The sequence below is a fragment of the Neofelis nebulosa genome, chromosome 3, assembly GCF_028018385.1.
Source record: "Neofelis nebulosa isolate mNeoNeb1 chromosome 3, mNeoNeb1.pri, whole genome shotgun sequence".
Classification (NCBI taxonomy): Eukaryota; Metazoa; Chordata; class Mammalia; order Carnivora; family Felidae; genus Neofelis; species Neofelis nebulosa.
Genome location: NC_080784.1, coordinates 202,908,297 through 202,929,703, shown reverse-complemented (window position 1 = coordinate 202,929,703; position 21,407 = coordinate 202,908,297). Strand labels below are relative to the sequence as shown.

Below are 21,407 nucleotides of genomic sequence, written 5' to 3'. Positions count from 1 at the left end.
TGTGAGTTCGAGCCCCGCATCACTCTCTCTGCTGCCAGCATGAAGCCTGCTTTGGATCCTCTGTCCCCCCCCCCCCCCCTACATCTGCCCTGCTCACTCTCTCTCTCAAAAGTAAACATTAAAAAATAGAATAAAAACAATAACTATATACTTAATTAATTAAAAGTTTCAAAATTATAGCTGGTTTTCCTCACCTAGTTTCTCCCCCTCCAGCCAGGGGTTAGGACTGCTGACCAAAGGAAGAGACAGAGGGTTATGGGAAAGCCTGGTGACTGAGAAAGCTTTGGATATAGTGTCAAATTCAGACTTTCAACAGTCACTCTAAACGTTAAATAGAGACATTCTGTCACTTAATAATTACGAGATATAAGATTAGGGGCACCTGGGTGGCTCAGTCAGTTAAGTGTTCAACTCTTGGTTTTGGCTCAGGTCATGATCTCACAGCTTTGTGGGTTCAAGCCCTGCATCAGACTCTGTGCTGCCAGAGCACAGAGGATTCTCTCTCCCTCCCTCCCTCTCTCGATGCCCCTCCCCCACTCATGCTATCTCTCTCAAAATAAACCTCAAAATTAGAAAGAAAAAAAAAAAAACAAGATATAAGATTAAAATGAAAACATGTGCTTTACTGAAAAATAACATGTAGTGTGAAATTTAACAATTCCCATTTTCCACTGACTTTCTTAAGCCACATGCAAAAAAAACCCAGCTCACACAGTTAGGTTTGCTGCTCTCCAGAGTAATTTAGGACAACTGTCATGAATCTGCTTGTGCAAAAGTCCTCTCCAAACAAGTACTCACTTTTCTGCTTACTTCCAAACTATCGAAAGAACAGGCTTGCAGTTGGAAAAGCCAAATGATTTCTGTCTTTACACACACCAGAATGTGGGTGCCCCAGAAACAAATCTGCAAACACTGTTACAGTAAACCAGCATATACCATTTATCAACTTACCCAACCACTAGTGTTGTCTACACCTGCTCAAAATAATGGCTAAAAGCTGCTACTAACTGAGCACTTACTATGTGCTGGTCCTGTTCTATGTCACGTGTACTCACCAAGCTCTGGCAGAAAGCCTTCCAACCCTACTCCCCTCTGCTGAAATCAGGGACCGCAGAGTGAGTGACCTAACTCAGTCAACCACTTAATGGGCAAGTACAACGTAAAAGATTACACCGCACACTAGAAGGAGTAGGGGATGGAGAAGATTTCCCTCTCTTCCCTGGAGAAGTTTATAATCCAGCAAAGACCTCCATGTAAAGAATAAACTAGAATGTCATAAGGAAAAATAACTGAGTGGCAGCATCAGTCAAGCACTGTGGGGGAGAATGACGGGAGTTCATTCTGAAAGTCAGCGGAAGCTTCTTTCACAGAGGAGCAGCATTTAAGCCAAGCCTTCAGTACTAAGGCTTTTGTCAGGAAGAAAAAGGCGTAAGGAACTGGATACACACTTCCATAAGTGGCGGAGGGTCTAGGGCTAAGATACAAGATGGCGAGAGTTGTGCAGTCAAGACAGGGCTTACAAGTGAATTGAGGCCAGGTGGCATGGGTCTCGGTGATTTCTTTCTCACTAATTCCCAACCGGTGGCAGTGTCTCCAAGGTGAAGATCTCTGTAGGGGAAGCCTACCGTCAGAACAGAACGAGGCCACAAGCCTCAGGTGTGCCAGGATGGGGGGGCGGGGACGCTGAGAACCCCCGTGGCGCATACTTGGCAGGTGGGGGGCACGGCAGGGTTTGATTCCCACTCTGAGCAACTCTGCAACAGAGCGCAGGAGGACCAGAGAGGAGAACAAGAGGCCAGTCGGCAGGCCTACAGCAGCCACCTACACAAGGACAGCAAGGACAGGCCACAGGAACCGCCGAGGAGGAGACGTGGGGAAAGGTCTGCTGAAACCCTGGTCAAGCAGCAGAAGGCTCAGTTTCCAGCCCCGGGAACGAGGAGGGCAAATGCGCTGTGCAGACACCTTGTCACCTTCCGTGGGAGCAAGGACGCGCAGAGCACGAAGTACAGCCACTTTAAGTGACACTGCAGAGCAAAAAATAGCACGGACACGACTGTTCTCATTTCACAGAACAAAGACACTGAAGTCCAAGAGAGATTTCACCGACTTGCCCATGGTGACACGGGGGGAGAGAGAAGCCAAGACACCAACCTGAATCTTGCAAATCCAAGTGCCCCCCAAAAAAGCCAGCTACCTTTCCTAACTTAGAACAAATCTCCAAAACAGAAACAAAAGCTTTAAAAAAAAAAGCGTGTAATCTGCTGCGAGTGCGGTTTTATTCCAGACAGAAGAAACATTGTAAAACTTGTGTTCTGGTTGCCTCTACCCAAGAGACGGGGTGCACGGACTTGAGAGCAGGGCAGGCTCATGGACCCTGAAAGTTCGGACACAGAGGAGAAAGGCGGCTGTTTGTACTTTGTATAAAAACACCACCTGGTAACTGAAAAGAAAAATTTCAAGTATTAACTATCTTCAAGGTAGTACAACTACATTTTGAATGTCATGGTTGGTACTCTTATGTGTGCTTATTAAAATACTTTGTAACAATGATATAGGAGGAGGATGACAGGCTGGGACTTTATTTAGCAAACATTTGGCCACTTTAAGGTTTAAGCCCCTCAGCAAGGGCGGGGGGGGGGGGGGGGGGGGGGGGCGGGGGGGCGGGGGGAGGTGTAAAATAATGGCATGGTCACCACAACCAGGGCTTAACGTATACAATACGATGTGACATAGGTAATAATGAAAGTAAAAATAGAGGATTCAACGAAAAACTCACGTCGACAGGACTTCCAAAGGGTCCCAGAGGACATAAAATCGGGCATGGACCTTTAAAAACCAGAGGGGGCAGGAATGAGACAGAGCATCCCAATCAGAGAAAAAGGATATAAGCAAAGAAGGGAGGGAGCAGCTTGGCACATTCAGAGAACCAAGCATAGTCCCATTCAGTGGAACACTGTGGCGAGAAGACATGTAAAGTTCAGGGATAACGAGGGCCAGTCCCAGGGGCCTTGAACGTGATGCTGGTGAGTCCCGAGTCTAGGCTCCAACAACAAGCAGTCTCCACTTTCTGAGCCAGAGACTGGCAGTATCAGATCTGTGTTTAGGACAGAGGACTGCAGGCAACGTGTGCACAGGAAGGGGTGGGGCGGAGCCTAAAGAGAAAGCATCAGCCCAGAGAGGAATCTTCAGTTTCACGCACTAAGCGGTAATCTAATTAATGTTTTAAAAGGAGAGGACTGTTGCCACAATTACTTCGCATCTCCCCTCCCCTGATGATCCGAAGCACCCCGAGACAGGTATCGCCATTCCTTCCATTTTACAGACCGGAAAACCAGCTAAGAGGCGATCAACTGCCCCAAGTCAAATGCTGCTAAAACAGGAAGAAAACCCAGGCACACTATGCAAAACGAAAAGAATCCTTCCTACTGCTTTCGAAAAGTGCTACTGTAAGAGCAGAGTGATCTACAACACCATTAGAGAAACGCCAAAAACCCATGTAATTTTCCTAAGGGTTTGCAACTTGTGTAACAAATAAGCTAATTACCCTTAAAATAATTACAGACTTGCTTCATGTTCGTGCCATGTTAAAGACCTGTGCTTTTCTTTAAAAAACAAAACCCTTTAATTGCACTCCCTATGGAATTAAATACTTAAAAGTAGGATTCCCCCCTCCATTCGGTGTTCCAGTGGCCAAACCCGTAAACAGGCTAACGAAAGAACTAATGCATGTGCCCAAACTGAAGCAGGAAAATACTTTTTGAAAAATTGAAAATGCATCAGTTAGTAAGTACAGCGATTGAATCTAGTATACAGTAAGTAATGACTGCAAGGATCTTACCTAAAGGTATGCAAAGGCACAATTCCGGAAAATGGTTTGTCACCCAAAAAAAAAAAAAAAAAAAAAAACCCACACAGACACACACACAAGGCCTAAAACGATCCTGAGACCCATTTAAGAATGGATCAATCCAAAAGAACCGAGGACAGAATATTTGACCTTCAGGACGCACAGTGGTAGATTCCCCCCACCCCCTCCCGTAAGTTCGCAGTCCAGGAAGCGGTCAAGGTGTCCTGGCACGGGTCTCGCGCTGCACAGGAGAAATCTAGCTTGGGGATTTGGCTGTACGACTTCATCCGCAGCAACATCACCTATTATCAAACCGGCATGCCCCCCCCCCCGCACCCCCTCATCAGTCTTCTCCTACCGTTTTGTTGTTGTTGTCTTCTAACAAGCTAAAGCCCAAAGATGTAAAACGCATTCTTAGAAACTTGGGACAATGAATGCGAGTGTCCAACCCAGGTAATCATTAGCAGCAACCACAATCAAACCATTCCAAGGAACCGCACGTCTCTTCCCCGCCTAGTCGGCTGTACCTTTCACCAGGCTGTCTCCGCACCCTGCCCACGCAGGCCCCGAACCGGAGGGCGGCGAAAGAGAAATCCAAACTGGCTTCTGCCACGAATCGGGGACCTGCTCCAGGACCTCGGCAGGCCCTGTCACCTGCGCGCCGCCCGCGGCACGCAGAGACCTCGGGCGGCGGGCGACATTCCACACGCGGCAACCCCGTGTCCCCAGCCGGCAGGCGCGGGGAGCTGGGCAAGGCCGCCGCGGCCGCGCGAGCCCCACCGGCGGCCCGAGCCCGCGACTCCCGGGGACCCGCCGCTGCCTCCCGCGGCCGTCACCTCCGCCGGACCCCGCGCCCCGCCCGCCCCGCGCCACAGGCCCGCGCGCCCGTCAGTCAGCGCCCGCCCCGCCCCCGCGCGGCCCCTCCCCCGCCGGCGGTCTCCCCGCCCGGGCCCCCCAAAGGACAATGCTGGAGGGGAGGGGAGGGGAGGGGCGCAGGGACGCGCGGGCCGAGGGCGGCGCGGCGAGCGCCCACCCGCCGGCCGCAGGGGAGCCCCGCCGCCGCCGCCGCCGCCGCCCGCCCGCCCTCGGGCCCCGCGCCCCGCCTCGCCGCCCCGCAGAGAGCCGCTCCCAGCGCGGCCGCACCGGCCCATTGTGCGGACTCATCGTCCGGCCCGGCGAGCGGCCGCGCGGGCCGGGGCGGGGGGGAGGGGGGGTCTCCGGGGCCCGGCCGGGCTTCTCGCGGAGCCCGCGGCCCGGCGGGGCAGCCCGGCCCCCCTCAGGCCGGCCCCGGGCGCCGCCGCCGCGGCCCCCGCGCCCGCCCCGGCCCCCCGCCCGTCCGCAGTACCTGCCGAGCGGCCGGGCGGCGCGGCGGCCGGCGGGGGCGCCTCCTCTCGCGGCGAGGGCTCCGAGCGGCTGCCGAGCGCCGGCGGCCCTGGCCTGCGCCTTACGTAAAGCGGCGGCGGCTCCGGCGCCACTCGGCGGAGGGCGGGAGGCGGCGCGCCGCGGCCGCTCCGCTCCGTTACCCGGCAACTGGCCTCAGCGCCCCGCCAGCCGGGCGCGCTCCATATCCTTCCGCCCAGCCGCCGGATTACATCAGCGCCGGCCCGCCCCGCCCCGCCCCGCCCCGCCCCGCCCCTCCGGCCGGCCGGCCCTGTGGGCGGGCCGCCGGCCCGGGCCCCGGCCGAGCCCCGCGACTGGGCGTGGGTGCCGGGCGCCGCGGGAAGGGCGGAGGGCTGCGGGCGGGAGCCCACCCCGCGCGCGGGCCGTCGGAGGGGAGACGCCCCCCCCCCTCACCCCTGCGGAGGGGCGCGTGGGGCGGCTCTGGGCGGGAGCCCCTGAACTCCGCCGCGGCCGCCCCACCCCGGACCCCAGACCCGGCTGGGGCCGTGCGGCTGGCGGTGCGCCGCCCCACCCGCGGCCCGGGGCAGCCCCCGCCTTTCCGGGTGCAAACTCCACCTGTCTGCGCCCCCTCCTAACCGCGTCCTGGGATGGCTGGAGTGGGCGGTTTAAAATAAAGACTTCAATTTTTTTTTTTTTTTTTTAAAGAAACCCAGAAGACAAGCTAAAGAAATGTGACACGGCTCTTTTTATTAAGTAGGCAAAAATAAATTCTGGAACATTCGAAAGTAGGAACCAAAAATGAGCACTAACCTTTTAATCAAAGTCTCTTCACACCCACCCACCTGACTTAAATGTGATTCCCAGTCCTGTCCTTAAAAAGCGAATACTCAAGTATGATAGGAGGGTGGAGCCCGGGAGATCACCGATTTACCCAGAGGAAACCCGTCCGGAGGAGGGAGTGACCTGCCTGGGGTCATTGTTCATTGATTGATTGATTGCGCACCCACCGGGCCGCCAGGCGCCGAGCTCTTCTGTTCAGAACTTGCAAGGCAACCAGCTCACAGGCTCTTGGCAGAGGCGGAAGCAGAACCTGGGAAGGGGCCAGCTGGGCAGTGCGCCGGCTGCTGGAGGGATGGCTATGGAGAACTCTCATTTACATACTACCTATAAAGTGGTTTTCTGCAAACATTTCTTTCACTCTTCGGAAGAATCCTGGATGTTATCATCCCCATACCACAGGTGAGGAAGCTGAGGCTCAGAGAAAGTGATTTTTCCTAAGCCTTGATGCTAGTGGGTTGGGGAGAGGGGGAGGGGGACGCTTCTGACCTCCGTGCACCACGCTGCCTCTCAGAGGAGGCAGGATTGGAATCCGGACTCCGGGCTCTGAGCGCTGGGGTCCTCCCTTGCACGGCTCCTTTGCGTCAACTTGCTCACAATTTTGTTTTGCGAGGTTCAGAGGTTCATCGCGGTTGAGTGTGCCTCAATCACAAATCACAGTGCATTCATTCAGTCAGCATCTTCTGAGCACCTGTGCTGGGTTTGGCTCCAGGCCAGGCTGGGGTGGCCCAGCCTTCTTGGAGCTCAGCCTAAAAAAGGGAGGGAGAAGCAGGAAGGGTGTGGAAAAGCCAGGGTGGTCTGGAGCAAGGGAGAGCCAAGTAAAGGAGCCCAGCTGCCAGGTACCCCCAAACCTGGGATTTCCCAGACCAGTGAGAGCTCCCTCCAAATGGGAGGGATTTGCAGAGTGATCACCTTTGAATTTTTGCCACATTGGTAACGTTGCTGTCGTCTACACTCATTTTGGGAAAGAATTTATGAACGGCAAAAAATAAAAATAGTAACAATGTATCTCGGATATTCTCAGAAGAAAGGAAACTCGGTTGGCAATGTTATAGCTATACACACAAACACACGCAGAGTTTGCTGACCTTATTTTTCTCATTTTGCCACAGACCAGGTTTTCTAAACCATAAAGTAGTGAAATCAGAAGGCTTCTTAGAGGGCAGAAGTATTTAAACTGAGCAGGAATTAACTAGGATTAGTAGGATTTAGAGATGGTAGGGGAAGATTCTAGATTAGAGAATGAAAGTGTCTCTGTTACTTTGTTTCCTTGACAAAATAGCTCCCTGTGCCTCAGATGGTTTTGCTTTGAGAAAAGTCCTAGAAGGTTGGGCTGACTCCCACCTCAGGGACTTTGCACTTCCTGAATCATCTCTCCCCCATATCTTTGCATAGCTGGCTCCTTCTTGTTTCAGGGCTCAGCTACAATGTCCTCTGTTCAGAGACACCTTCCCCGATCCCCAGCGTAGAGTGATCTGCTTTCCCGGTCGTGATGCAACCACCCTGTTTTTGTTTTTTCTTCATAGTTCTTATTAGTGTATGAAATCATCTCGATTGTATGTTTGTTTAGTCGTTAAACTCAGCCTTCCCCCCACCCCCAACCCCAAGACCTGCATCCCAGGAGAGACGTCATCTTGTCCGCAGCGTTCACCGACCCATCGTGAGACCTGCCGGTTTGTGCGCAAATGACCGAATGGCCATCTGTACCGTAGTCCAAGAGGACATACGGAGAGAAAACAACCCTGCTCACTCAGGTGAGCAATTGGGAACAGCGTCTCCAACAGGAACCCTGCACTCTCTACTATGCCACCCTGCCTGAGACCTTTCTTAAGGCTTCTGAGAAATGATCAGCTGAGTTCAAACCAGAATAACAGTAGTTCCTTGGCTCTTGAGGGCTGTGGTCCGCAGGGAAGGAAAAGAGGCCGGAGGACTCTGGTGTTAAGGCACAATTGGTATGGATGTGCACGAGTCCCACCTCAGGATTTTCTCAGCATAAGTCGGCAGTCATTCATTTCGCGTCTCCAGCCCCAGGACCCCGGGCTGCCGCTCTTTGACCCCTCCATGAGGGGGTGGCAGTGAGAGCGGGAACAGGACCATTCCTCGTGCCCTCTGACCTGGATGTCCTGGATGCCAGCAAGGATTCAGGCCCATGCCAGCTGGGGCAGTGGTTTTGTGACCACACCCCTGAGTCCGGAATGCTTTGTGATGCCGCACAGCACGTGCGTGCCCACTGGCAGAAAGCAGGAGCTGGGCCTCCTTGGCTCTCTGACCTGGGGTATGTATGTAATCTCCCTTTCTGGGGCTCAGTTTCCCCTTCTGCACAACAATGGATTTAGGCAGGAAGATTTCAAAAGTATCCGCCCATTTTGGTTTTTTTCCTCTGAAGGTTGGAAACAAAATTTCAATGAAGCTGACTTTGGTAAAAGGGAGAGGCCATGTGGGGGGTGGGGGGGTGCGGGAGGTATGCAGGAAATCTCTGGGGGCACCTGGGTGGCTCAGTCTGTCGGTCGTCTGACTTTGGTCGGCTAAGGTCATGATCTCGCAGTCCATGGGTTGGAGCCTTGCATCGGGCTTACTGCTCTCAGTGCAGACCCCATTTTGGATGTTATGTCCCCCTCTGTCTCTGCCTCTCCCCCACTCATTCATTCTCTTTCTCTCTCTCTCAAAAATAAATGAAAATAAATAAATAAATAATCAATAAATAAGTACATACAAATTTCAGGTGTCCCCCACACTGACAATATCTGCTCCGTTATTGAGCCCAGCTGCACGCCAGGTGCTGTACTCACATTGTCCCAACCCCTGACGGTGGTCAGCTGGGGGAGGATTCCCATTTGCAGTTGGAGATGTGGAGGACCCCCAAACAGGTTAGTGGCTTGCCCCGGGGGCCACACTGCTACTAAGTGGCAGGTTAGGGGGCTTGCCCCTGGGCCACGTGGCTACTAAGTGGCAGGTTAGGGGGCTTGCCCCTGGGCCACGTGGCTACTAAGTGGCAGGTTAGGGGGCTTGCCCCTGGGCCACGTGGCTACTAAGTGGCAGGTTAGGGGGCTTGCCCCTGGGCCACCCAGCTACTAAGTGGCAGGTTAGGAGGCTTGCTCCTGGGCCACGTGGCTACTAAGTGGCAGGTTAGGGGGCTTGCCCCTGGGCCACGTGGCTACTAAGTGGCAGGTTAGGGGGCTTGCCCCTGGGCCACGCGGCTACTAAGTGGCAAGCACCAGCATTTGATTGGAGCCCTGCTCTTGCTACTATGCCGCACGTTTCCATTAAAGTCCATCCTGAGTCAGCTTTGAGTGACTCAACGAATGATGCCCAGATGAGAACCCCAAGCTGAGAAGCTCCCCCTTGCCTCCCCACGGGCCCAACACCCTCATTTAGGATTCTGACTGGTCTTCTCCACTCAGATGCTGTCCGTCAAGGCAGTGAATGAACCCCTCCTTCTTGACTTTTTCCATTCGTCTCCCCAAGCCTACAGCCCCTCCTGACACCTCTCCTCTCAGCGGCCCTGCATCCCCTTCAGGAGTGGTAAATGCTACTCCAGCATCTGAAGAGTTGAGGTCAAGCCTCTGACACAGCCTCACACTATGACCTTGAGGAGCCCGCTGACCTCCATAGGGCTTCCATTTCCCCGTATCCGAAACGATGGGAGAGACAATGGCCTTGTCCTGCTCATCTGTCAGTTATATTAAGGGCTGAACAAAGTCAGACATATGATGTCCTCTGTAGACTCTATACACACATAAATGTCAAGTCTCGTTACCCTTTTTTCAAACTCATTCCAAGGACTGATGGCTTTATCCTCACTCCTGCCTCCTCCCCCCCAGTTTGGAGAAAACGCGACAGAGTCACCAACAACCATCTAATCTAGAGGTTGGGTGGCATGCTGGCCAAGCACACAGGCTGGACGGATGGGTTGAACCTGGGCTTTACCACTTACTAGCTTGCCAACACAGATAAGCTGTTTTGCCTCTCAGTTTCCTCATCTGTAAAATGGGCATAATATAGTAGGATCTACCTCAGAGAGCTGTGTATAAGCGAATCCACTGAGGGGGTCAGAACAGTGCTGGGCACACAGCAAATATGCAACGAATGCCAGCCCTTTACACTTGAACTCTTCTCTGATTCCCTCTTCCTCTACCCCACCCCCCACCCGCTGTCACTCTGCATGCTCCTGAGTGCCTTCCTCCACCCTGCAGCCTGAACTCACATGGAGACGGACCCTGACCCTTTTCCGAGGTCCCAGACCTGCCTCCCACACTTGTCCACCCTGCCGGTGAGGCCTGCACCCCAGCATGTCCACAGCTGACCTTGTGCCCTGATCTGTGCCTTCCACACACAGTCCGTGCCCCCACGCCCTTCTCCATTTATGGCATTGCCCTCTGCCCCTTGTGCTGAGCTAGAGCCCTCATGCACTGCTCTGCTGAGTCTGCTTCAGAAATGAACGTGCAGTCGGGCTGGCTATGAGTCTGGCACCACCACTTGACAGCTATGCAACCTTGAACAAGTTACTTCCTCTCTCTGAGCTGGTCTCCATGTCTTGAAAACAGAAACAACCAGAGATCCCTCGGGTAGCAAACACTCATCTCTTGATTCAGCCGCCCAGGATACGAAGCCCATTCTGATCTTTAGGGAACCCGCCCACCTACCAGTCCAAGTAAGAAGCGAGGCCAAAGTCTCTCTACAGGAGCCCAAAGGCTAGACATTGACCACACCTCCCTCCCAATCTCCCGGCCTCAGCCCCGATAGCTTGCCATCGATGACAACACAGAGCAATTCAGGAGGCTTCCTCTGCCCAGGTTTGCTTTTCCATCCCCAAGAGGACCCTGCGTCTGGGCGATTGGCACGTAAAGGGCTTGGAAGTGATTTTTAATCAACATTTTAAGCTATGAGCATAGCCTACCGGTGGCTTGTCAGCAGCCTGGCCTTTTGTAGGAGAGGGTGTCCCACCCAGCTGATATTTAAAGGCCTGGAGCAGGTGATCTGGAAGGTCGTTCCTCCCTTTTCTCCATCAAAGGAGGCTCCCCGGCGGTCATACCAAGAGGAGAAGGCATGGGAAGGAATGCTGTGCAGAGAAGCATGGGAAACCTGGGGGTGGACCAGATCCTCTCCATTTACCCCCGTGTCTTAGCCTGGACAAGTTCCTTGCACCTTTCTTCCCAGAGCACAGCGTGAAGCAGATCCCAGCCAGCCAAGGACAACAGGAAATAGACCTTTTCGTCCAACCACTGAGGGCACAGGGCTCTTACACGGTCACTGATGTGTTCTAGCACACTTCACAAGCACTCATGGGCTTGCTCTGTGCTGCATGTCGGGGACCGGGGTGAATCAGACACCGACATCTTATAAGGCCCTGGTCCTACTGGATTAGCCCCCCCCCCCCCCTTCTAGGATGACCTCATCCCAGCTAATTACATCTGCAAAGACTCTATTTACAAACAAGTTCACCAAGGGGCTGGGGGTTAGGAGTTCAACATGTTTTTGCTGGGGGGGGGGGTGGGGGAGGGGGGGCGGAGGGGACACTGTATAACCCACAACACCTACTCTGTCCTTGGCCTTGCATCTTATACACTATCTCACTTAACGTTTATCTCTTCTTGGGAGGGACTATTATTGTTGTCGTCTTACTTTCTGGGAAACAGCCTCAGAGAATTTATTTTTAATTTTATTTTTATTTATTTAAAAAAAATTTTTAAATCCGAATTAGCATATAGTGCAACAGTGATTTCAGGAGTAGATTCCTTAGTGCCCCTTCCCCATTTAGCCCATCCCCCCTCCCACAACCCCTCCAGCAACCCTCTGTTTGTTCTCCATATTTATGAATCTCTTTTGTTTTGTCCCCCTCCCTGTTTTTATATTATTTTTGCTTCCCTTCCCTTATTTTCATCTGTTTTGTCTCTTAAAGTCCTCATGAGTGATGTCATATGATTTTTGTCTTTCTCTGACTAATTTCACTAGCATAATGCCCTCCAGTTCCATCCATGTAGTTGCAAATGGCAAGATTTCATTCTTTTTGATCACCGAGTAATACTCCATTGTATATATGTACCATGTTTTCTTTATCCATTCATCCATTGACAGACATTTGGGCTCTTTCCATACTTTGGCTATTGTTGATAGTGCTGCTATAAACACGGGGGTGCATGTGTCCCTTCGAAACAGCGCACCTGTATCCCTTGGATAAATGCCTAGTAGTGCAATTGCTGGGTCGTAGGGTAGTTCTATTTTTAATTTTTGAGGAACCTCCATACTGTTTTCCAGAGGATCTGCACCAGCTTGCATTCCCACAGCCTCGGAGAATTGAAGTGATTCTCCCAAGTCCACAGCTGAGCTGGCTGTGCCAAGCCCAAGGACCCAAGCCTTCCAGGTTTCTCCCCTCCCTTCCTTCCATCCATCCATTCAGCAAACACTTGCTGAGCTCAGTCTGACCCGCACTGTGCTGGACTCTTGGGAGGCAAGGGTAAATAAAGTCAGCCTGGCTCCACGGAGCCTACAATCTAAGGAGGAGGAAACTATAAAACGTTTACATGTGTCATTACTAACTGTGATAAATGTTGCAAGAGGCAGCAAATGGGAGGAATGTACTCAGCTGTAGCTACTTTAGCTTAGTCAGCGAAGGGCTTCTCCCAGGAAGTGCTTTTCAGATTGAGTCTTAGAGAACGGGAAGAACTGGGTTCTTCGTGGTCAGGAGGGGAGGGGAGGGGGTGTGTTCCGGGCAGAGGAATAACACATACAAAGGTCTGGAGGCAGGAAAGGTCCTCGTGCATTCAGAAACCGAAAGCAGCGTCGGCATGGCTAGAGGATTGCAGAGGACTTTGGAGAGGTGGGGTGTGTGTGTGTGTGTGTACATGCGTGAGTGTGAACAGAGTGCGGATCAAAGCCAGAGCTTGTAAGCTATGGCAGGGAAGACTAAGTCTTGGCTCTGGAGGTATTCGGAGCCTCAAGACTCATGAGTGCCAGGTCAAATCCGAAGCCGGAAAATGTCCCCCGTTCCCGAGGTAGCCTGCCTGGGAAGCAGAGCAGTGACTCGGGAGGAGTTGGGGTTCTGAGCGTGGCTCGCTGGGTGACCCCGGGCAAGTTGTGACCCTTCTTGGGGCTCCTGCCTCCTCCCTTGCAAAGCTATCGGTGCTGTGTGCACCCTCAGAACCTCTGAAGAGGGAAAGGGGGCAAGCCCTTTGGTGACCCGCTGCCCTTGACTTCTGACTACATCTCAGGCTCACGTGAAGTTGCAAGTTCACATAGAGTCAGGAGCCGCACTCGGGCTGAAGCTGTCTGACTTTGGGTGGCCGCTGAGGCTGTTTCCTCACCTGCGAAAGAGTATTAATAATGCACACCTTGCACACGGCATGAGCCTTTGGAACTCTTGCTTCACCTGCCTTTGCCTTCCAGGAAGGCCCTACATATTTGTACCGTTAGCGGCAAATGCTCTTAGGGAAGCATCTCGTACACGCAGGTGCTGCGCTAAGAATTTTCACCTGTGTTGTATGTCCGCGTCACCCACCCCACAGGTGAGCACGCTGAGGCTCAGAGAGGAAGTGACTCGTCCAAGGTCGTCTCTCCTCGTCTAGTGCCCTTTCCACTTCAAGCAGCCAGAGGTGCCCCAAGATGGGACAGCCCTTCTGAGGAATGGCGAGCACCTCGCAGGTGGAGTATTCGTACACAGCCCGATCCTTTGGCTGAGATCCTGGAGGAGATACTGAAGCACCTGCTGTGGTCTGGACAGGATGATATCCAAGGATCCTTCCAACCCTGCAAGTCTGAACAGGATCGAAGGGTGGCGAAAGAGTGCATTTACTGGGGGCGCCTGGGGGGCTCAGTGGGTTAAGCGTCCTGCTCTTGACCTCGGCTCAGGTCACGATCTCACAGTTCGTGGGTTCGAGGCCCGCGTCAGGCTCTGCGCTGACAGCAGATTCCCTCTGTCTCTCTCAACCTCTGTCTCTGCCCCTCCCCCACTTGCGTGCGTGGAGGAGGCAGGGAGGGTGGTGACAACAGTTGGAGACCCCAGGGGCCTGGAAATTCCTGATAGCACATAGGTCATCGTTGAGTCTCCTGGCTGTCCTTGCTCTCCCCCCAAGGACCCTGTGCAGACCCAGTAAAAAAGGGTAGCATGTGGATGCCTTTACTAGGTCAGGCTGGTGACAATGCATACGAAATGCTTCACCACCTCAGGCCAACCCAGGTCGTGTTTATCTATCTGAACTCCGAGCCCAGAGGACCAACTCCTCCACTGGTCAGATGCCCGGCCTTGGGCAAAGTCTGTTCCCTGCTCTGAGCCTTAACTTTCTTACCCATGAAGTACTTATGAAGACAAGAGTGTCCAACACCTAAGTTGTTGTGGGTCTAGAGGGAGACCGATGATCTCTGTAACAGGCTTGCTCCCTGGCCCAAAATCTGGACCACAGGAGTTAATGTTGATGATGACGATCAGGAAGGCTGGTGTCATTGCCCCGGGGCTGGCAGAGGCTTTGTTTGGTTGTCACAGACTTTGCCTGGAGAGAGAACTGGTGGCATCTAGGGGTAATGCATTCGGAAAGGAGCTGAGAGATCTTTCCAGACCCGGCTGAGCCGGAGGCGCCATCATGGGAGCCGACACCAGCCACAAACAGGACCAGATGGTTAGACGCACAGAGCCCAAGAGCCAGGACATTTACCTGAGACTGCTGGTCAAGCTATACAGGCTTCTGGCCAGACGAACCGGCTCCACGTTTAGCCACGTTGTGTCAAAGAGGGTGTTCGTGAGTCCCGCCAGCGGTGGCCTCTGTCCCTTTCCCAGATGATCAGGAGGATGAAGCTTCCTGGCCGAGGAGAAAACAGCTATGGTTGTAGGGACTGTAACCGATGAGGTGAGTGCCCAAAAGGTACCCGAACTGAAGGTGCGGGCAGTCGTCCCCAAGCCGCATCCTCAAAGCCGGGGGCAAGGTTCTGGCCTTTGACCAGTTGGCCCTGGACAACCCCCCACCAAAGGGCTGTGGCACCGTCTTGCTCTCTGGTCCGTGCAAGGGCTGAGAAGTACACAGGCATTTTGTCAGGGACCTCAGAGAAGTCCACACCAAATCCCACAGGAGATCCAAGGCCTGGAAGTTTGAGCTCACCAGAGGCCACCCAGCCAGCTACAGAAACTAGCCCCAGATCCTGGCTTGTTATTAAAAGGATTTTAGATGCAGGGGCACCTGGGTGGCTCAGTCATTAGGCATCCGACTTTGGCTCGGGTTATGATCTCACGGTTCGTGGGTTCGAGCCCTGCATCAGGCTCTGTGCTGACAGCTCGGAGCCTGGAGCCTGCTTCTGATTCTGTGTCCCCATCTCCTGCTCACACTTTGTCTCTCTCACTCTCTCAAAAATAAATAAATGTTTAAAGATTTAAAAAAAAAAAAAGTATTTTGGATGCAAATTAGAAAGAAAAAAAAAAGAAGAAGGAGCTGAGATGTTTAAAGAGGAAGGGAGGACGGCATTTGCTGGGCGTGTGCTTTGAGACTTCCCCTTCTGGTTTCCCACCAAACCTTCAGTAAAGCATATGAGCCTGACAGTGCTTTCAGAATCAGGTTTGATCTTGGGGGGCATGTAAAGTGGGCTTCCACCCCCCACCTTTTCAGTCTGTTCTCATCTCAGCAGCCAGCATGGTCTGATTATGGACCACATCAGATCATGTCATTCTCCTACCCTAAACCCTCTAGTAAAGGGCAGTCCTTTCGCCACAAAGGCCCTCCCATCAGGCTCCTTCTGACCCGCTCTCATAAACCCCAGTGCCACCTGCAGCAGCCACATTGGTTTATGCCCTTCCCCAAGTCTGCCCAGTCGGCCTCAGGGCCTTTGCAGTTGATTTGCCTCCATCTGTAATGCTCTTCCCCTGCAAACCTGTGTGGGTTACTTCCACGCTGAGTTCAAGGTGGGTCAGAAGTTATGAGTATTAGTTTCCTGGGGGAAACTGTTCCTGGGGCTGCTGTAACAAAGTAGCACCAACTGGGTGGCTTAGAACAAAAGAAACTTATTCTCTTAGGATTCCAGAGGTCTGAAATCAAGGCAGCAGCAGAACCACATTGCCTCCAAAGACTCTAAGGGAGAACCCTTGGTCTCTTCCAGCTTCTGATGGTTCCAGACATTCCTTGGCTTGTGGCCACATCAGCCCAATCTCTGCCTCCGTGGCCACTGGGGCCTTCGCATCGCCTTCTCCGTGTGTCTGTCTTCTCCTCTTCTTATAAGGACACTGGTCATCAGATTTAGGGCCTCCCTGGACAAATCTAGAATGAGCTCATCTCCAGATCTGTCACTTAATGACATCTGCAAAGACCTCTTTTCCAAATATAGCCACATTCAGAGGTTCTGTGGACATACCTCTTGTGTCCACCGTTCAATCCACTAGATTATGTCCCTCATCATCGTCCACGGTCATAAAATCTCACAGCCTTTCCCCTTCGCCCTGTGTTACCTGGGTTTTTCTTCCTAGCACTAGGCATCGCATGCTTCTCTGCATATTTATTTGTCTCTGGCCCTCTGCCTGCTCTATGAACTCCAGGCAGGGCTCTAGCTGCCGTGTGCACTGCTGTGTTCCCAGCCCCTAAAACAGGGCCTCACACACCGCAGGCACTCAAATAAGGATTCGCTGAATGAATAAATAAAGATCAGAGGGTGCCAACGATTTACGGCTCTGTTTGGGTCATTCCTAAGAATTGTTACTAATAGCTCATGATGCTGTAGTGTTTACAGGGAAAATGAATATAATTGATACTCATTAACATGGATATTATATTTACGTTTATATGCCATAATTATGTCATCGTCTGATGACAATGCTTAAGTGTGCTTGGAGGAAGCTGGCATCTTCCAGAAAGAAGTGACTCTAGCTGAGGACGTACATCAGGTGCGCTCACGGCTCAGAGGCGGGGGTTTTGCTTCTCAGAGGCAACGTGGAAGAGTTGGACAGGGTGGGTTTCTCTGCCTGGCAGTTGCATAGACTTGGGCAAAGCTCCTTTCCTGCTGAGGCCCTTCAAGCTCATCCCGGGGGACATCGGGGGCGCAGGAATGCCACCTGTCTTGCCTCTCCTGACCAGAGGCACTTTTTCCACCGCTTCCCCGGAGCTTGGGACTTCCGCAGCTGAGCTGCATCCCTCCAGAGGTAAAACGGAGAGGATCTGGGGCCACCCCTAACCCTGAGCTGGAATTCTACTCACCCTCAGCCATCATTTCCAGGAGCAGAAAGAAGGTCCCTCAAAGCATGACATCCAGGATGGAGTGTTTCCGATGGGTGGAGATTTTAGAGGCTGGGGCTGGTAGGCTCCATGCAGGGATGCTGGGGTCCCAGAAGCCGATTCTCTAGTAAGAGGGGTGGGCAGCCAGTGTAGGTGAAGGGGCTTGGCCAGGAGCCGAATGGAGCAAATTCACCCTTGCCTGCCCCCGTTCTCCTGGCACGCTGTGGTCCAGCCATACAGGGAGGCACAAGAAAGAAACCCACACCACCGAGCCTCTGCTCTGTCCCTACATCATCTCATTTCACACTCAAAAGTGCTCCCATTTGTTGTGCAAATGGGGAAACTGAGGTTCACCTTAACCAGGGTCACCTAGCATACAGACCTCGGTCCAGGTTTTGTTTTTCATGTAGTTCCGCGTTGGGCCCTCAAGCCTTCCCCCATGCTGTTCCCCAAGCCCGGGGCGCTTCTCAGCTCGGACAAACGTACTCATCCTCCCGAGTCCAGCTCGTGTGTCCTTTTGTCCAGGCAAAGGTGCCCTTCTGTCCCCGTCCCCTGCCCTGCAGCCGCCCTGTCGTCCCCATGAGACTGGGCCTGCGTGCTCCCTATCTCCAGCACCTCCCTGCCAGTTGGCAGTCTGTGCTCAGTAAGGGCTTGTGGAACCAGGCTCGGGGCCGGCCCAAATGCCACCACCTCCAGGATGCCTTTCTGGGGCCCAACCAGACCTTCCCTCTCCACCAAGAGCTCTGCTGGCCTTGCTCCTGAAAAGCCCTACCCCATTACCGGTCTCCCCGTCTTGGCAGGATCTATTCCTGTTTATTTACTTGTCTACTGCCTGTCAGCCCCCGGGTCAGGACCTGGCCCAGAACAGAGCTTGGTGCATCGTAGGTGTTCGAGGAAGCAGACCGTTCCCAGCACCAGAGGATCCTGGGGTGAGGGAGGGCTCTCAGGCCCATTGGAGCTGTGAGAACACGCCTGGGCCAGGAGCCAAACGGATCCCACCCACCCCTAGACCGTCGAGCTGGAAGGCCCCTGACGCCCTACCAACCTAACCCTCATGTAGGAGTGGAGACACGCAACACAGAGAAGGTGTGTTGTGTGCCCAAGCTCACACAGCAGAAGTCACCTGACACCCCCATTCTCCTGACTTCATGGCCACTGATCTCTCCTCTCTCCCAGGTTGCATTTTGTGTCTTCCCTTAGTAAAGTATTCAGCTCTTCCTGGAAGCCACCCTCTCCCCCTGAATTTTACCCATTCAACAGGCACATGGCCTGGAAGTTTCTGGTGGGGAGCCACGGGCAGGGGAGCCACTCAGACCTGAGTCTGAATCCTTCCTCTCCTGCTTCCCAGCAGAGGGACCCGGCAAGTTGGGTCGTTTTTGGGTTTTTTTTAATTGTTTTAATTGTAGTAAAATACACATAACACAAAATATGCTATGTTAACCATTTCTGAGTACACAGTTCAGTGGTACTAAGTACATCCATAATGTTGTGCAAACTTCCCACCACCCACCTCCATGATGTTCACCTTGCCAAACTGAGACCGAACACGGGGAGCCTCCTGTACCCCCCCTTCCCGCCGCCCCACCCCTGCGCTCACCAGCCGCCATTTTGCTTTCTGTGTCCATGAGTTTGACTCCTCTCGGGACCCCGTGTAAGTGGAGTCGCAGCATTTGTCTTTTTGCGACTGGTTTATTTCACCGAGCATAACGTCCTCAAGGTTCATCCATGGTGCAGCAGCTGTCAGAATGCCCTTCTTTTGTGGGGCCGAATAACGTCCCACTGCACGGACGCACCACACTTCGTTCACCCCTTGATGGACACTTGGCTCGCTTCCTTGCCCCTTTTGGCCACTGTGAATGCTGCTGTGGTTCATTTCTTTCTAGGCCCTTATCTTTCACCTGAAAATGGTGTCCTTGTCCTCATATGCTTACATGAATTCGTTCGCCTGCTATTTGCCTAACGAGCCACGGAGGCCTTGTTTTTCTTCTTATTATTTAAGAGAGAGAGAATGCGCGTGCAGAGGGAGAGAAAGAGAAAAAAAATCTTAAGCAGGCTCCATGCTGGGCCCAGAGCCCCGAGCCCAATGCAGGGATCCGTCCCACGACCCTGGGATCATGACCTGAGCCGAAATCAAGAGTCATTCGCTCGGGGCTCCTGGGTGGCTCAGTTGGTTGAGCGTCCAACTTCGGCTCAGGTCACCATCTCACAGTGTTGAGTTCGAGCCCCACATCAGGCTCTGTGCTGACAGCTCGGAGCCTGGAGCCCGCTTCAGATTCTGTGTCTCCCTCTCTCTCTGCCCCTCCCCCGCTCATTCTCTCTCTCTCTCTCTCTCTCTCTCTCTCTCTCTCTCTCTCTCTGTCAAAAATAAATAAACACTGAAAAAAAAAAAAAAAAGAGTCATTCGCTCAACCAACCGAGCCGCCCAGGCGCCCCATCACGGAGGCCTTCTTAAGCGGAGAAAAATGCTAGCGTTTGCTGGCTGCTTTGTGTGTATTTACGAATCAAATCCTCACAGGCCTATGAGGCACTTGCCATTACTCTCTCATTTTACCGGAGCAAAAGAAATAGAGACCTTGCCCAAGGGAGAGCAACAGCCAGAAAGTGGCAGAGTGGTGACAGGGACCCTGGCCTCAGCCACACATTCCGCCCCGTGACTGGGTTTATCCCATCCGCCTGCCGAGTGAGGTGTGTTCTCGGATTCACGGGGGGCCCTTCCTCCTAACATGCCACCGCTGTGCCCCTGGCTTGTGTGAAGCTTGCCCGGTGGCAGTCTCAATTCCAGCTGCCCTGGGGAGGAAGATGGAGAAAGATGCTAGAAAGTTCTGCAGTGCGTCTAGTTGGCGGAAAGATGCGCAGTCTTTTGAAGAACAAAAACCCATCTTTGGAAAAACAGAACAGCCAAACTCATACAGGAATTATGTGGAAATTCCTATTTCCTACATCTTTCTTGAAAAAAAAATGTCTAGAAAACCCCACATTCTTCCTAGTTGGCACCATCCGAGGGAATATGGAACAGTATTCACAGTGGAGGCATTAATTTACCGCCCAAACCGTTGGAACCCATCCCCTAACTCGTTTTCAAGGTCAGTTGGAGGGGAGGCTGGAGGCGATGCCCCAGAAACGTTGCCTGAAGGGGCAAATTGCCATAATATGACCACACCCTCTGTCGATCTGACGCCCTTCCCGACTGTGGCTTGATTTATAGCATCGCGTTGGAATTTCTGTCTCGAGACCATCTGGCCTAATTACCCCTGTGGCTTGCACAGGCCCCTGAAACTGGCTGGTTTTGAGGCGAAGGTCCTGGTGGGTCCTCAGAAGAGCCCCTCCTGGGTAACCCCAAAACCTCAGCAGCCTTCCAGGCGTCGTCAGCATTGGCCCCACCTTGTCCGTTGCACTGGGATTGGAGAAATCAGCTGAATCTTTGCATCCAGGAAACAAACAAACAAACAAAGCTCTTTTGCCCCTAAGCAGTTGGCAGCTCAGGGACTCAGCACAGCATTTATTTCTTGTTATTCTTTTCTCTAAAGGAGAAGATGACAAGGGCTAGAACTACCTGGTCCCTGACAACAGCCCTTGTTTCCTGAGAGTCTGCTGTGTGCCAGGTATTTGCACCCGTCCACTCTCGGACCTGCCCCGTGGTCCCTCCAGGCCCCCACCCCCCTTGTCAGGTGAGGCTCTGAAAGGACCAGCAAGTCTCCCAAGGCCACCAAGCACGGAAGTGCAGAGAAAGGATTCGAAGGATTCGAACCACGCCCCTTCTCCACCCTGCGTGTGGCTTCAAGTCCCTTCCTGGCTTTTTGCCTCAATTGCCCTCAATTGCCCTGAGGTTGCAGGGAGTGAGGCTTTGGTCAGGGGCAGGGACTTGGAGGAGGTGATTCAGGGTAAAAGGTCAGCAAAACCTAACATCTGTGGCGCCTGAACTGCCAAGAGCCTCAGAGAAGGGGGGAGAAGGCCGACCAGGAGCTGGGGTATGCAGAGCGGAGTGAGGGACCAGCATGAAGGTTTGGGCTTCTTAGTGTGGCCATAACCAAGCTTTATGGCAAAGATTCATGGCAAATGGTTTATCAGCAGAATCATGGTACCCAAAGATGTCCAGGTCCGGATCCCCAGAACCTGTACATCTGCCACCCTACACTGGCAAGAGGAACTTCACAGGGGTGATGAAGGTTCCGGACCTTGCAATGGGGAGATTATCCAGGCCA

The 21,407-nt window shown here is 53.1% G+C and overlaps 1 protein-coding gene and 1 long non-coding RNA gene across 5 annotated transcripts in view; one reads left to right on the top strand and one right to left on the bottom strand.

Moving 5' to 3' along the window:
* Nucleotides 1-5,376, bottom strand: part of LOC131507873 (uncharacterized protein KIAA0232) — a 214,510-nt gene extending 209,134 nt beyond the window's left edge. The window contains exon 1 of one of the 2 annotated variants that reach the window (XM_058723163.1): nt 5,193-5,376. The gene's annotated coding sequence lies outside the window, so the exon portion shown is untranslated. The remainder of the gene's footprint in view (nt 1-5,192) is intronic. The other variant, XM_058723162.1, reaches the window with a different exon arrangement.
* Nucleotides 5,377-5,560: 184 nt separating this feature from the next.
* Nucleotides 5,561-9,781, top strand: LOC131507872 (uncharacterized). Of its 3 annotated transcripts, none has more exons than XR_009259766.1 (3): nt 5,561-6,427; nt 7,634-8,300; nt 9,491-9,781. It is a non-coding gene; the product is annotated as an uncharacterized LOC131507872 (long non-coding RNA). The 3 variants fall into 3 exon arrangements; XR_009259768.1 differs by having other exon boundaries at nt 7,609-8,300; XR_009259767.1 differs by having other exon boundaries at nt 7,441-8,300.
* The last annotated feature ends 11,626 nt before the right edge of the window (nt 9,782-21,407 follow it).